At 36.3% G+C, this 14,141-nt stretch overlaps 1 long non-coding RNA gene across 1 annotated transcript in view; it reads right to left on the reverse strand.

Annotated features, from left to right (window-relative positions):
- Positions 1 to 7,826: 7,826 nt before the first annotated feature.
- Positions 7,827 to 14,141, reverse strand: part of LOC134731973 (uncharacterized) — a 57,278-nt gene continuing 50,963 nt past the window's right edge. The window contains exon 3 of the long non-coding RNA XR_010114731.1: positions 7,827 to 7,913. This is a non-coding gene — a long non-coding RNA (uncharacterized lncRNA). The remainder of the gene's footprint in view (positions 7,914 to 14,141) is intronic.

Consider the following 14,141-nt stretch of genomic DNA (forward strand, 5'->3'; position numbering starts at 1 on the left):
CTCTCCTACATGTTCAAATTTTTCTAATTCCAGGCAAATTCCACTTATATTGTAAGAAACATGAATATATTCTCCTGTGACATTATTTAACACAAGAATTTGGGCCAGATGCAGTGGCTCATGCCTGTAAGCTCAGCACTTTGGGAAGCCGAGGCAGGTGGTTCACTTGAGATCAGGAGTTCCAGACTAGCCTGGCCAACATGGTGAAACCCTGTCTCTACTAAAAATACAGAAATTAGCCAGACATGGTGGCACAAGCCTGTAGTCCCAGTTACTTCAGAGGCTGAGGTAGAGGTTATAGTGAGCTAAGAGCATGCCACCGCACTCCAGACTGGGCGACAGGAGTGAAACTCTGTCTAAAAAAACAACATGAATTTGGTTCCAACAGTTTTGTGTCTCCACTCCTATGTTTACTGCAGCACTATTCAACTATTCACAACAGCTAAGATTTAGAAGCAAACTAAGTGTCCATCAACAGATGAATGGTTAATGTGGCTGGGTGTGGTGGTTCACACCTGTAATCCCAGCACTTTAAGGGGGTCAAGGTGGGAGGATTGCTTGAGCCAAGGAGTTCGAGATGAACCTTGGCAACATAGTGAGACCTCATCTCTACAAAGTAAAAAAATTAGCTAGGTGCACGCCTGTAATCCCAGCTACACAAGGGGCTGAGATGGGAGGATAGCTTGAGCCTGGGAGGTCGAGGCTGCAGTGCACCATGATTGCTGCCATTGCACTTTAGCCAGGGTGATAGATAGAGACTCTATCTGGAAAAAAGAAAGAAAAAGTGGTACATATATACATGAGAGTACTATTCAGCCATAAGAAAAGAATGAGATCCTATAATTTGCAACAGCATGGATGGAACTGGAGGATATTGTGTTAAGTTAAATAAACCAGGAACAGAAAGACAAATTTCCCATGTTCTCACTCATCTGTGGAAGCTAAAAATTGAAATCATTCAACTCATGAACATAGAGAGTAGAATGATGGTTACTAGAGGCTAGGAAGGATAGTAGTGGTAGAGGAAGAATGGGGATGGCTAATAGGTACAAAAATAGTTATTAATGGCCAGAATGAGTGAGACTTGGTATTTGATAGCACAGCAGGGTGAGTACAGTCAACAATAACTTACATTTTTAAATAACTAAAAGAGTATAATTGGATACTTTGTAACACAAAGAAAGGATAAATGCTTGGGGTGATGGATGTCCCATTTACCCTAATATATTACACAGTTTATACCTGTATCAAAATATCTCATGTACCTCATAAATATATACACCTACTATGTACCCACAAACATTTAAAAATTAAAATTAAAAAATAAGACATAGAATCAGAAGACAATGTTGTCTTTAAAAACAGAGTTTTATGATCAGGGCTTAGAAGTGGGTTTTGCAAAGATTGATCATTATCCTCTGAGAAAAAGAAAAATATATACGGTAGCACCATACTATTTTATCAGAGTTAAATAATTGTACTGCTTAGGTCCCAGTCTTCGGCTACATCAGTCTATATGCCTTACACAGCCTGACACAGAAAACACCAGGCATCTGTATTCTAGTCCTATCGCTAAGTACCTATGGGACTTTAATCGAGAGATTTCACCTCATTTATTGGTGAAATGAAAGATTAATAATCTCAAAGCTTTGTTTCATCTGGAAAATTCTGTTATTCTCTGCCATTATGTCACTAGCTGGCAATTAGCAGGCTCTTATCCTGCAAAGGTCTTTTTTATGGCTTTTATTGTGGTGTTCTCTAATTGAATACGGCTGGGTGTGCAATCACCAGTTTTCTGTAAGACCCGCCACTCCTAACAGTTATATCCTGACCCAAACGTTCAAGCTGCCTCTCTGGACTTGAAACACTTGAGTTTTCAAACACTGCTCTATAGTAAATATTTTTACCCATTGAGAAACACTAATATTTGTCACAATAACAACTAGTTCTTTAGAGTGCACCTTAGAGTTGGTTGTTTTCATGGGCTTTACACTTCATGTATTTTCATGTGCATTCTATGTCACAGCCGTCCTGATGATCCTTTTGACTATGGAATATGTACAGCATCTTTCCATTGCCCAAGCATTAGCAAAAACAAGTCAAAATGTCTACTTTAATAACCCACAAACACAATGTCATACATGCAAATGCTGTGGTGCCTCACTTCATGGAGAAAGCCCAGAATTCAAGTTGCCAGCTTCCCACTGGTGATTGGCACAGTAAGCCAGGCTATAGGGAAATGAAATGGGATCAGATGCTCTTCAGCAAGTGTCTAGCTCTGCCCAGAACCACTCTGAAAGCCTCCTCCAGACAATGCGGAGGAGCCAAGCCGAACATATGCTCGCAGAGGGGGAGTCAGGAAACAACTAGGACATCAACATCCACATCTTGGCATGAGCTACTAACCCTTAAACATTTCCAGCTTCTCTCTATAGGGAAGAGGAAAGAAAGCTCCACATCTCAGCAAATTTAATGACATGTCCCAAAACGTACTTCCCCAAATTCAAAACCCCTGAGAAGTCCACACACGATATTCGCAACTTGGCACTGTCTCAACACATTGCCTATCTTGTGTTAATGTGTTAATTTGCTTTTAAAAGATTGTCTTGTTCACCCACGAGCAGTCAAAAGAACACAGTATTGTCAGCCAGATTGGCTGTAGCCATTATTATAACCTTTACTATATCTGCTGACATTCCGTTTGTGTTCCCAGTCCAGATGTCGTGTATAATGGAGTGTATTCTCTCATTATGTGCGTTAGTGTTTAGGAATGCCAACATAATTCAACGAACTGCTTGATATTTCAGGAAAGTATGTTTTTGTAAATTATTGAAATTTTCCATAAACCAGCTACGAAACAGGGCATTCACTACCTAATTCCTCCTGGAGCTTGCCCTAGATACAATGTTAAATTAAGCTGAAAAATTATATGGTTTTCTATCAACTGAATCAGCTGAAACATACCATAAGGTAGTAGTATGATGCTATTTTACTATTATTCTGAATAAGAATACAATTTGGTGGGAGAAATCCTAATCCTGAATCTCCAATTTAATATGAGGGAAGGCTATGTAAAACTAGCTTCAAACCACACCACAGAGCACTGGAGACAAGAAAAAAAAAAGTGCCAATTTTATAACCCCATTAAGGAACCCCTACTTGTATTTTTCTAGGCATGTTGAGGCACGTCACAGAAGGAACTACCCACTTTTCACTTTCCTTAACTTTTATTTCAGGTTCAGAGGGACATGTGCAGGTTATATAGGTAACTACATGTCTTGGGCTTTTGGTGTACAGATTATTTCATTGCCCAGGTAGTAAGCATAGTACCTGATAATTTTTTGATCCTCTCCCTCCTCCTCTCACCTCCACTCTATAGTAGGCCCTGGTCTCATTTGTTCTCCTCTTTGTGTTCATGTGTTCCCTTTGTTTAGCTTCCACTTATGAGAACATGTGGTATTTGGTTTTCTGCTCCTGAGTTTACTTAGGATAATGGCCTCCAGTTCCATCCATGTTGCTACAAAGAACATGATCTCATTTTTTTATGGCTGCATAGTGTTCCATGGAGCGTATGTGCCACATTTTCTTTATCCAGTCTATCATTCATAGGCATTTAGGTTTATTCCATGCCTTTGCTATTGTGAATAGTGCTCTAATGTAACGTATATGTGTGTATGTATCTTTATAGTAGAATGACTTATATTCCTTTGGGTATATACTAAGTAATGGGATTGGTGGGTCAAATGGTAATTACGTTTTAAATTATTTGAGGACTGGATACACTGCTTTCCACAATGGCTAAACTAATTTACATTCCCATCAGCAGTGTATAAGCATCCCCCTTTCTCTGCAATCTCACCAGCATCTGTTATTTTTTGACTTTAGTATAAATGGCCATTCTGACTGGTGTGAGATGACATCTCATTGTGGTTTTGATTTACATTGCTCTAATAATTAGTGATGTTGAACATTTTTTCATATGCTTCTTGGCCACCTGTATGTCTTCTTTTGAAAAGTATCTGTTCATGTCCTTTGCTTACTTTTTAAGGGGGTTGTTTTTTGCTTGTAAATTTAAGTCTTTTATAGATTTTAGATATTAGACCTTTTTCAGCTGTTTGGTTTGGAAGTATTTTCTCCCATTCTGTAGGTTGTTTAATCTGTTTATTGCTTTTTGTTTTTTTTAGATAGGGTCTTGCTCTGTCACCCAGGCTGGAGTGCAGTGGCACAATCTTGGCTCTCTGCAACCTCCACCTCCCAGGTTCAAGCAATTCTCCTGCCTCAGCCTCCTGAGTAGCTGGGATTATAGACACCCACACCATGCCTGGCTATTTTTTGTATTTTTTAGTAGAGATGGAGTTTCACCATGTTGGCCAGGCTGCTCTTGAACTCCTGACCTCAAGTGATCCACCCACCTCGACCTCTCAAAAGTGCTGGGATTACAGGTGTGGACCACCACAAACTGTTGAGTTTCTTTTGCTGTGCAGGAGCTCTTTAAATTAGGTCCCATTTGCTAATTTTTGTTTTTGATACAATTGCTTTTGGTAACTTCATCATCATTTTCTACTTTCAATAAAACTCCCTCACCACTGTTTGAAAACCATTTTTTTAAGTTAACTAATGGCCCTCCTTTTGCCAACCCAATGGTCAATTATCTTGCCTATTAGATATCCTGCAGCATTTGACACATTAGGCTAATTCTGTCATCTCTGTATTCTCTAACCATCTGTGTCACTTTAATTTTCCAGATTTTTCCCCTAGCACATTGCTTTCTTTCAGTCTACTTTGTTGACCTCCTTCACTCTCAGATTTGTTCGATTAACCATGATTCTCTTTTTGGCCCTCTTACTTCTCTTTCTAGTCTCCCTAGACAATCTCATCCCACTTATAGCTTCCAATAGCATCCATATTTTTGATGATCCCCAGATTCAAATATTTAATCTCAATCTCCCCACTAAACCCTAGACTTGTATATCCAACTACTCTACATCTCTGTTTGAAAATCTAATATACACCTCAAATTTAATGTATCAAAAAAAGAATTCTTGACTTTCTAAGGTCACTTTTTCCCTGGCCTTCTCAACCTCAGAAATGATATCATCATCCACCCTGTCGGTCAGACTAAAACCTTTGTATCATCCTTGATTCTTCTATGTTTCTCACAGCCCAAATCCATCTACCAGGACATTGCATCAGTTCCACCAATAAATACACCTAGAATCTGACCACTTCTCACCATTTTCACTGCTATAATTTTAATTCAAGACATCATCAACTTTCACTCAAGCTAAAAGCATCTTGGTGGGTTCTCTGTTTCCACTCTCTTCTGAGGGTTCATTCTCCATGCAGTAGCCAAATGATCCTTACAAAATAAAAATTGGGTTATACCTGTACTAATAACAATCTAACCGTTTCCCATGCAAAAAATAAAAATCTAGATCTGAATCTAACTCACTAACATCAACGTCCACCACTTCTCACTTTGTCCACTACTCTCCGTTCACAGTGAACTTTTTTGCCTTCAAACACATAAAGGTCATCCCCCACTTTTCGCCTCTGCATTTGTCATTACTTCTGATTGTATCATTCCTTTCCAGGTGTCCACATAACTGACTGACTGACCCTCTTTCATGCTGATCTCAGCTCAAATGTCACTTCCCGGAGAAGCCTCCTGTATCAGCCTAGCTAAAGTAACTCCTTACTGGCTGAGCACAGTGGCAGTGGCTCACACCTATTATCCCAGCACTTTGGGAGGCCAAGGCAGGCAGATCTCTGAGGTCAAGAATTCAAGACCAGCCTGGCCAATATGGCAAAGCCCTGTCTCTACTAAAAATACAAAAATTAGCTTGTGCATGCCTGTAATCCCAAATATTTGGGTGGCTGAAGCATGAGAATCACTTAAACCCAAGAGGAGGAGGCTGCAGTGAGCCAAGATTATGCCACTGCACTCCGCCTGACTGATACAGCAAGATTCTAAATAAATAAACCCTTACTTTCTAACCCAACTTTATCTTATTTTCTTCTTGGTATTTTTCAAACCCTTAAAGTACACTTTTTGTTCGTTTTATTTTTTATTTACTGCCTGTTCTCCCCATGGAATGAAACTATTATTAGTAGGACCTTGAATTTTTTACCATTTTATTAGCAGCTCATAGAACAGTACTCACCACATAGTATGTTCTCAACAAATAAAGAAACAAAGTAATAAACATCTGAAAATGTTTCTAAGAGCTCACGTTCATTTTATGAGTCAAATATTACCAAATTATAGCATTTTCTGGAATCCTAGAAAGCAGAATGTTAAAACATTGGAAAATTCAAGAAGCAGCATCTGTTGCATATTTTTTAAAAAGTACTTTAATACCTAACATCGAGTGATAATTTTTCCGTTGGTAGCCACCGTATCTTCAATAATCAGGCTCTGCCCATTTTGGACAAGATCACAAGGATTTAACTGACCACTGGCCCTAAATATGAGTCTTACTGTCATTCTTTCATGCTGTCTCCCCTCTACTCCCACCCATAGGACCATCTTATTATTCAACAATATGGTTTGTAGACAATTTGTCAGATTAAATCCTCATCAATATGTTTCTTAAAATTATCTCTAGCTTTAATTTCATCAGTTGCAATGAGTAAAGCTGGACTGAAAGGGGCACATTCCTTTAAGTCATTGGAGAGCACAAAGGGCGCAAGTCCGAAGCATGAAACATACAGCATAGACAAGCCTCTGGGAATCAGACCACCTATACTCAGAACTGGTTCAACAATTTCAACTTGGCCACGTCACTTGACTGCTCACTCTAAGCCTGTTTTCTTCTCTGATTTGCGGATATGTAGCTCATAGGGTTGTTGTTAGGATTTAAAAAATAACATATCAGAGAGACTTCTCAGAAACACTGAATTGGGACCCTCTGGGAAGAAGTTGAGGTTGTTAGGCAGCTAGAACTAGATATAGGTAATTGGCACTCAGCATTCATTCCTTCCTGAAAAGTTAATGCCACATTCCCCAGACACTTCTGTAGTGAGAGTTCCAGATGAAATTAAATCCACCAATGTGATATAAAATTTGGTTGCTGGGTTGCAGCTATGACAGTGTACCCTGAACCAGTGTCCCAGTCTCAACCGTAACTCCCCCAACCCTTCCCCATTTCATGAGCACCTGAATCATCTATATTAAACCCCTTTCTCTCTGAAACACATACTGTGGTTCCTGAGTCCTGCACTGAAATCTTATTTATATATATTTAATAACAACAAATAATACTTAAGGAACACAACTATATACCAGGCATTGTTCTAAGCTTTTGCATATATTGATTAATGTAATATCCTAACAATCCTATGAGGTAAATACATTATCATGGTTTTGCAGATAAAGAAAAAGAATTGTGAGATTAAGTTAATTTGCCCCAAAATTAAATAGGTAGTAAGCAGCAGAGCCATGATTCAAGTCCAGATGGTCTGGTCTGAGTGGCATATTCTTAACCATCTCTTTCAAATAAAACAGGAAAATTATGACCCAACTTAAAACAGCCTAACCTTCTGCTCGTTCACAACTATTAACTGCAGAAAACAAGTCAAAGAGATAGCTCTGAAGAGAAGCCTAAATACTATTTAGTCCAACCCTTTCATTTTGAATATGAGGAAGCTATAGCTCTAAGAAATTTTGAAATGACCAGGCTCATAAAATTGATACATAAAATCCAGGAATGGAATACAACTTTTTTAATCCCAAATATGATATCCACATGATAGATTTTTTTTCTAATTTTTAACATTTCCATTTATCCAAAAATACTTGGTTACTTGATTACCTCTGATACATACCATGGAACTTTTTAAGTAAGCATTAGAAGTCAGCAAGATCCTAGGAAGTTTCTGTGGAGCTTTTAATAAAGGGAAAGAAGAACTGTCTATAGAACAAAAGTGAGAAAATTATTACTATTGAATAACTTGTTTATTTGTGATACTTCTGTATTTTCATCTCTATAAAGTATGTCTGACTTAAGACTTAGAACTATAAGTAAAAATTTAACTTTCATAATTAGATCATTTCCATTTCAATTTTCTTCTACCCCAATATGGCAAAAATTACATGAAAACTCAAAGGGGTTAATGAAGTGTAGCATTTTTAAAGAGATGTAGTACATAGTATTCTCAACAAATGTGGTATGCATTTTACCTAATAATTAGCATTTATGTCCCCAAATTTCTGATTTCAATAACTAGAATGCAAATACATTAACATTTTTTATCCTAATCTTAGAACAAAAAAATTAAAGCCTATAGATTTTCTCATATTATAAAAGATTATCATTGCCATGCTATAAAAAAAAGGACCTTGAATTGACATGGATTTTGAAGACTCAAAAAATTAAAAACTGACTTTTGGAGGTTTTATTTGTGTGGTTTTTTTTTTATTTACACAGCTTTAATCTCTTGGATTGGAATTCCAAATCCCTGATAATTAAAAAGAGAATTTGCAATGAGATAACATTTTCTCTTTCTGCCAGATTGCCCAAGTAGCAACTCGGCTGGGCAACAGCAATCATGGAAAATGATGCATACAAGTCCCAGAATAGTAATAAAAATGCCAGCATGTGTTTATTCCTCAGCAGTAAATAAAACCCCAATTATTCACACTGTCTAAGGCTTCCCTAAGGAAACCAATCCACCCCCAGCAGCATCAGCATGAGTTTACATAGCAAAGTTACAGGTAAAACAGGGAGGGGCAGCTTCCCAAAATGTCTCAGAAGAAACTGGCTCCTCAAATCACACAACCTGCCTACAAAATACAGATAATTAGGCAATTTAGATAATTCTACATATTAGGCTATTTTTAAGTAATGGCATTAGATTTTCAAAGAAGTGTTTGAGTTAAGAAAATCACAGATTTCCAGTACAGGCAAGAAGCCATGCCATTAATTGAAAATTTCTGGCAATAACTCTCAACTTTTTCATTATTAAGTATATTTGTATTAACTTTTATGATGCTTAATTTTAGGACCAACTTGACTGAATTAAAATATACTTAGAGAACTGGTCCAAATAGTAATTCTGGGTGTGTTTGTGTGGTTATTTCTAGGAGAGATTGGTGTGTGATTCAGTGGACTGAGTGGGAAAAATCTGCCCTCAATGTGGGCAGGCGCCAGCCAACTGGCTAAAGATCTGGATAAAACAAAAAGAGGAAAGGCAAATTTCCTCTCCCTTTCCTACCCCCTTTTCTTCCTTTATTTGCCCTGCTGCCATGTTATCATGCAGCAAGAAGGCCCTCACCAGATGCCTGCACCTTGATATTGGACTTCCCAGAATCCTGAACTATGAGAAATATATTTCTGTTTCTTATAAATTACACAGTCTGTGGTAATTTGTTATAGCAGCACAAGATAGACTAAGACAACTTCCTTATAAATCCCATTTTTAAAATATTTCTTTATAATTCTGTTTGTTAAATTAACATTCTTAATAAATTATCAGCAAGTTTAACCACCAGAGCTCCTGATTAGCAAGAGACTGATAAAAATTTTAGCCAAAAATTTAAAAAAAGTCAATGTGCTATTTTACTGAGATATACAGCATGATCGACAGGAAATGCCTGACTTCCATTAGGCTTATGGATATTGAAAACAATTTGAGGACCTCCTGGTATGCCTAAATACTAAGAATCCAAGATTGTTGGAACAACTAGTATTTTTCTTAAAAAAAAAAAAAAAAAGCAACAATTAAATACTCAAATTACCCCCAGAAACTAAATGAAAATAAAACAACCCTCAACCTGAACAACCACACATCCTTGTCTTTTGTTGACATTGCTTCAAAAATAAAAAGTGCTCTTGAGATGGCAATAGGCATATTTCTGAGTTGTAAAATATCAAAGCACGAAATTCCACTCGAGAGAAGTCTTTCACCTGCTAAAAACTTTATATAAATTAAATTTAACAGTTTATTTGAACAATGAACAATTCACAAATTGGGCAGCTGAATTCAGGAATTGGGGACATTGAATGAGGAGACATTCAGAGAGTTCCATTCTGTATTGTGAACAGACAGCATTTATAAATAGAAAAAATGAAGTGACATACAGGAGCAGCTTGATCCATCACAGCTCTTTGTTTACCTTATTTGAATACGGTCAGATCAGCTGGCAGCCTGTGACTCAAGTTTGGCTGCTGTGATTGATTGTGACTTAGCTACCTATTACAAAGGTATACACCTATATGAGGCTTTGAGTTTCTATACTAAGGTTGCAGTTTGTTATAACAGACTCAAAGTATGGAGGCATCCTCAGGCCAAATTTAGCTTAACACTTCTTACTAAATAAAGTATAGCGGAGAAAGCCACTATTCAGCAGTCTAAAGTTGCTTTCTGACTACACTGGCTCTGTGGTCATCTTTCCTCTGTGACTATGTTAGCCATTGGAAATGGAATGACTTAAGGAGGAGTTCACATCAACCTTTTCAGTGGGTTTAATTTCTCCTGCCAAAATCTTACTCCCTGTTGTAGAAGAACTCACATGTGCAATCCCAGTCTGTATATTTAGTAACTTATTCTATTTACTATTTACTTACTGAAGATCAAGGGGGTAACCACTCTGATGCTGTAAGAGAAGTAGCAATTTCTAAGAAATTAACCATCAGCAACAGTTACTGACTTGTTTGATGCTGGCATCCTAAGGCAAAGGCCAATGAGCTCCATTTATACTACAATAGGATACTCATTAACTATATTAACAACTACCTCTTGCCAATGAAAACTATAATCAATAGTCTGTTGGCAAATAAAATGCCAGCTAACATGGTTAAGTAAAATGCTTGGTTTAGCTCTTCAAAACTTAGAGTAAACATCATTAAGTTCAAATAGACTAAAAACAAACAAAAGTCTTCATTTGAGCCTTTTACCTTTCTCAGCTATTGGCCTATTTCATTCTTTCTTGGTTAAATTCTTTCCAGCATTAGACCTACCATTGCTGTCTCCACATCCTCACTGCTTTAACTCCTGCCTCTACAGCTTTGTCACCTTCCACCAGGTTGCTTTCTAACATGAAGTCATTCTTTTCTAAGCCAAACACAACAGCCATTTCTGTTTCATATTCAACTTTCTGCCATTCCCTTGTTCAAACACTTACCTTTTAGCTCGTAGGACACCAGTATTTTTCCAGTCACTCTCACTATTGTTTCTCTAAATCTTTGCTGATAACTCTGCTTCATTCCACAGCTTTTCTAAGGCAATCTCCTAAAACCCAATTCTAGGCTCTATACTTTCTACTCCTTTATCTAGTTTATGTTGAGGACCATGGTTAAACCAGTCTGTGAACATGATTCTCTTCATTTTCTTCCTTCTTTGGACTTTAAAATAGGTGCTGCTCTTAAGTATCTTGCCCTTACATTATGAATCATCTCTGAAGGGATAGAATTTTTCAGCCTGGCAAATAAGAACTTAATAAATGGTTACTCACAGACTTGGAATCAGATAAACTCTGATAACCTGAAGGCATTTTCTAAATGCAAGGATTTCCTTCATTAGCCAATCTGAACACATACGTTCAAAAAATAATACCTAAAAACTTTTCTCCACTAGTTCTTAAATTAAGCTATGAAGGAATGTGAGGTCAATGGATTATGCTGATAACATAAGTAGTAATATTTCTGGACAGCATTAATAAAAGGATCTATTCTACTCTGATTCAGAGAACAAAGCTCTCATAGACTAGAATTTAGTTTTTCAATCCACTTTTTTAGAGGTGAAAAGAATGGGTTTGGAAACTTATGGATATGAAATGAAAAAGGTTTTAAACAACTGTGATAGATGCCATAAAGATATTCAGAATTCTAGGTTTACATGACACCATGCCAATAATACTTGACCTTCCTCCCTCCCTGACAGACAATAGTAAGTATTTCAGGCCCTTGTAGAGCTTCTATTCTAGTGGAGAGCTTACATCTCCTTTCCATTAAAATACTGAAGCAGCTACTCATACAAACACTTGCTACACTAAACAGATCCAAAACTAAGGGAGAATTTCTGCCTGATTATAACTATTTATGCGTATGTAATGACCACTATGAACTTCTAGAGAAAACTTGGGTCTCTGGCTCTTATCGAGGATCAAGTCTTATTTGGAGGGAAGTACTAAGTTTTAACCAAGCTTGCAGGGGAAGAACTAAGAGACCGCAGCCAGTGGCTGTGAGCCCTCTGGGCACTCAATAGATGCATCAAATCTTAAGGAAGCTTAAAACATGAGTCTGGAGTGAAGGGGAGGGAAGAGGACATGTCACATGCACACAGGAAAAAATATGAGACAAATGTGGTAAGTGTTAAAGGGGTACAACGTGCTCTTCAATCCTAAACAAAATGTTTCCATATGTTGTTGCATATTTAGGGCTTTTTAAAATGAAAATTATTGCTTACATTTACTTTGGACTTATAGAGCATGATAGCTATAATATAGCAACAACTCTCATACTGAATATTTTACTAAGTATTAAGCATGGTGCTAGTTCTTTAAATGCATTTCTATTTAATCCTGGCAATAAGCTTCTAATAAAATATTTATTAATGAATAAATATGTTATTCATTCAACAAATCCTTATTCAGCACCTTCTCCATCCCAGGTCTACATATCAGATCATATAGATATAACTAGACAGATCTAATTATATATTATATAATTATTATATAGATTATATATTATATAGATATAATTATATATTATATAATTACTATATAGACAGATTATAGTTATATAGATATAATTATATATTATATGATTATATAGATATAGATATAATTCAATAAGACTTCTAACTCTAGCATTGTAGGGTTTACAAAGTATAATATATGTAGTGCCCTTTATCTTTATAACAATAGTGAGGTAGATCAGACAAATGACATAAATCTGCTTTACTACTGAAAAAATTTGTACATACAGAGATTGATCTCTATAAAATTTGAAATTTGGTTTTTGTACTACCAATTAAGTGTTCTCATTCTATTTTTACAAAATTGTAAGTTCTATTATTCTCTTCATTTTACAGAAGAGACACTTAGAGACATTGAATAATATGCATAGCATGCTGATGTTAATTGATAAAGCTGGAACAGCAACATTTACCCATCTGCCCCAAAACCTACACAAGTAATCACTGCCCTTGGCAATGACTTAGCAAATTCTTGCATGAAACATGTCTGTTCAATATTGAATGTTGAAAAACAAAGATCTAACAAGTGGGTGAATAAATAAAAAAAATACTTTAATTCCCAAAGATAAACCAAGAATTCTGCAAACATAAATTAATGTCTCCCAGTGGGTAACGAAATCTTCAAAATAAGAGTTAAAAGAGCTGAATACTAAATATAACTGAAGAGTTACAAATCTGCCAGTTTGTTAGAAGAATCTAGTATATTTTAAAGGTTTCTAATAAAATTAGAAATGTTAAGTGTTACAGCTTATATCAGAAAACCTGTTCTTATAATTTGGTAGTACATCTATAAATATTTGACATTTTTTCTTGAGATTATATAAGAAGGAAATATATCGGCTGCCAAACTTTGGATTGTGTAAGTCATTCTAGATTTTCTTAAATTTTTATGGGCAGTTTTTTTCTGTTTTTATCCTTGTTCACTGAAAGCCAAGATGTTAGAAATCTCTCATTCTAAAGTGTTAAGCTTGAACTCTACTTGTGAGAAATCTAATAAAAATATCAAAAAGAAGTCAAACTTCGAATTCAGTCATTTGGTTTATTGCCTCTGCCTGCCGTGAATTTTAATCTTCCTACTGTCTCCCATGTTATTTTTGTTTAATCAATTCAGACAAATTTGACCAAAGAGTCAAAAATTTATATGGTATGATAGCAAGTAGACAATCATTTTTAAGTCTTCTAGAAACCCAAAGAAAATGACATGCCAAATAAAGTAGTAAGTCTTTTAATTGTTTTCTATTAGTTTTGTAGCATAGACTTAACTCCTCTTTTAAGATAATGAATTAATACACATTTCTTCTACAAGTGATAACAACTGAAATCCCCTTAAGTTCTCTGGTTTGTGAAGTTCTGCTATTGACTTTGCCATTACAGATTTATTCCAGTGTTCAACGTTAATGTTCCGACTGCTTCTGGTTTTCCAGTGTTAAAATAGGCAAACA

This window comes from Symphalangus syndactylus, chromosome 19 (assembly GCF_028878055.3).
Source record: "Symphalangus syndactylus isolate Jambi chromosome 19, NHGRI_mSymSyn1-v2.1_pri, whole genome shotgun sequence".
NCBI lineage: Eukaryota > Metazoa > Chordata > Mammalia > Primates > Hylobatidae > Symphalangus > Symphalangus syndactylus.